This window comes from Desmodus rotundus, chromosome 7 (assembly GCF_022682495.2).
Source record: "Desmodus rotundus isolate HL8 chromosome 7, HLdesRot8A.1, whole genome shotgun sequence".
NCBI lineage: Eukaryota > Metazoa > Chordata > Mammalia > Chiroptera > Phyllostomidae > Desmodus > Desmodus rotundus.
Genome location: NC_071393.1, coordinates 52045208 through 52048511, shown reverse-complemented (window position 1 = coordinate 52048511; position 3304 = coordinate 52045208). Strand labels below are relative to the sequence as shown.

The following is a 3304-nucleotide window of genomic DNA, read 5'->3' as shown; positions in this document are numbered from 1 at the left end:
CCTTGGAGGCTCAGGTGATTCCCCTGCCCCCCACTTTCTGTGTATCTATCTGTAATGGTAACACTTAAAACTCACTGGGCACTTCCTCTGTGCAGGCACTGAATGACTTCATTTTCAGACCTATCCTATGAGGTCAGTACTATTGTTATCCCCATTTTAAGATGAAGAAACAGAGGCTCTTAGAAGTGAAGTCACTTATCTAAAGTCACACAATTACTAAGTGGGGGAGTCAAGACATGAACCCAGATAGTCTGAGCCAACGGCCCGTGCTCTGCACTTGGACGTGCGGCCCAAGACTGGGAAAAGTACATTGTGCTGCCTGAATAATATGGATCAAATCTAGGAGCACAAAAAATGTTAAAACAAAAATTTCTTTTTGGCCACATATTTTGAGTTTCAGTTCTTGGCTAATACATTTCCAGCAACTTTAATTATATACTTCTGATACAGAAATATAATAAAATTATATTTTAGAATATCAGAAGTCTCTTGGAGTTTCTTATAATGGAAATTGTATGTGTACAATATATACAAAAAAAGCTTATCTGTACTCTAATAAATTCTTTGAAGATCTGATTATAGTAAAATTACCTGTATTATGTTATTTTATGTATGTATGTATGTATGTATGTATGTATGTATTTTCCCACTCAGACGGTGTTCTCTTCCTCTTACTTCCTCCAAGGAGGAAGAAGAACGATCATCAATGGCAAATGGCAGTGACCGAAGCAACACCGAGAGCCGGCCTCGCGCTCAGGACAGAACGCTCCATCTCTTCTTCGTGGTTTCGGGTGCTCTACACGTTCAGAGAAACTTCTCTAGTGACGAACTATGGAAATGATTCCTGAAACTATAGTCTTTGTATATTGTTTTAAAAAGTCAAAACTATTCAGCGTAATGGTATTCACTCTAATGGGATTAAAACAACATCATTTTTTAAGTCTAGAAACCTTAAAAATTAGAAAGATGAACAATTATTTTAGATTTTAAAGTCATTAAAAATTTATAAATAAATGCATAAGATGATGATCAGAATTTACTATAATTTATAACTCATAGTTAAGTGGTAAAAAGGATCACAGAGAACATGTGATGTATGGCTCAGGATTAAAAGGTACACAGTGAAGAGTCACATCGTAGAGACATGAGTAACCCTCTCATAGCTGGCCTCTTCTACCCGCTTTCTACCTCTCCGCCAGAATCACTGTTGTTAGTTTCCCCCGAATCTTTACAGTTTTTGTATATGCAAGTAGTTATAAATATAGATCCCCCTTTCTCTTTTACACAAAAGATGGGACTATTCTACACTTAAAAATATCTTTAAGTATCCTGGAAATTTCCTCTATATCATTATATACAGCATTCTCATTGTTTTTGTATATCGGCAAAATATTTCAATATATATTTACCATCATTTATTTTTTTTCTTTTACTGATTCTAGAGAGAAGGGAAGGAATGGAGGAAGAGAGGGAAAAAGAGAGGGAGAGAAACATTGATTGGTTGCCTCTTGCACATGCCCCAGCTGGGGGCCAAACTCACAGCCCAGGCATGTGCCCTGACCCGGAATTGAACCGGCCACCTTTTGGTTTGCAGGACAACACCCAACCAACTGAGCCACACCAGTCAGGGCTGTACCATCATTTAGTTAGTGAATTTCCTGTTAATAAACACTTAGATTGTTTTATAATTTTTTGCTATTACAATGCTTCAGTGAATAATGTACTAAAAAATATCTATAGGATAAGTTCCTAGCAGTGGACTTGCTAAATTAAGGAACATACACATTTGTACTTTGGACAGATATTGCAAATTGTCCTCCGTAGGTGTTGTATTAATTTACACTTCCACCGCAGTATATGAGCGGGCCCATCTCCCCACAGCTTTGCCAACAGTGTGCATTCTCAAACTTCTGGATTTTTGCCAATGTAATAGCTGAGAAATCATATCTCGGCATAATTTTAATTTGCATTTCTATTTTTTTAAAATTAATTAATTTTTATTCAGTTACAATTGTCTGCATTTTCTCCCCACCCCTCCACCCCACCGCAGCCAGTCCCACCTCCCTCCCCCACTTCTACCCTCACCCTTGATTTTGTCCTTGTGTCCTTCATAGTAGCTCCTATAGACCCCTATCCCCACTATCCCCTCCCCACTCCCCTCTGACTATTGTTACAATGTTCTTAATTTCAATGTCTCTGGTTATATTTTGTTTGCTTTTTCTTTTGTTGAAGTTCCAGTTAAAGGTGAGATCATATGGTATTTGTCCCTCCCCGCCTGGCTTATTTCACTTAGCATAATGCTCTCCAGTTCCATCCATGCCATTGCAAAGGGTATAAGCTCCTTCTTTCTCTCTGCTGCGTAGAATCCCATTATGTAAATGTATCATAATTTTTCTTAATATAAGTGAAGTTAGGTATGTTTTCCTGTGTTCCAAAAAGTTTTTATTTCCTTTTCTGTGACTTTTTCTATCTTTAGTTCATTTTACCGTTGAATCGATGGTCTGTTTTTTAATTTTGTTTATGGAGCTCCTTCTAGATAAATATTTACCTTTTGTCTGTGGCAAGAATTATAAACATTTTCCTCCAATTTGTAATTTGTCTTTTGATATGACATTGTTTTATTTTTGCCATGCTGAATTTTATAATATTTTAATGAAACTATCCCTATTTTCTTTAATGATGTCTGGCTTTGACTTATAGTTAGAAAGACCCCTTCCTATGTCAAGGTTATAAAGGAATTCTCCTATCTTTTCATACTCTGTATGGCTACTTATATACCCACAACCCAGGCATGTGCCCTGACTGGGAATTGAACCGGCAACCCTTTGGTTCACAGACCCGCGCTCAGTCCACTGACCTACACCAGCCAGGGCATACATACATTTTCTTTTTACTTCTTCCATTTAATTAAATAGTCTGCTCAGGGTCTCTATAGGGCAGAAAGTGGGGGTACTATGCAAGACTTTTTGACTTTTGTTTCCAAAATCTTAAGCTCTTGAGAACTTTTAGAGAGTTTGTAGAGGAAAAGGGGGAAGATTTTAAGGTAGATATAGAATGTTTTGGAGAAGTGGGGAAAAAGAGGGGCTCCTCCAGAACTCTGGACATATGGGATTTAGTCAATTTTGAGGAAGATTCCAATCCCAAATAGGAAGCGGAAGAGAACAACTGGTACTGAAGGTGCCCTCTACACAAGACCATGGAAGACTCAGGGGCAACCTGTGTACAGAGGCGACTGATTGCTCGAATCACTTCTACCCCAATTTCCCCTTCTCAAAACGCACAAGATGAGAATGTTGGCATAGCT

General features: G+C 38.0%; 1 non-coding gene across 1 annotated transcript; it reads right to left on the bottom strand.

Moving 5' to 3' along the window:
• Positions 1–645: 645 nt before the first annotated feature.
• On the bottom strand, positions 646–860 carry LOC112296605 (small nucleolar RNA U3). Its single transcript, XR_002973934.2, has one exon. It is a non-coding gene; the product is annotated as a small nucleolar RNA U3 (small nucleolar RNA).
• Positions 861–3304: the final 2444 nt, after the last annotated feature.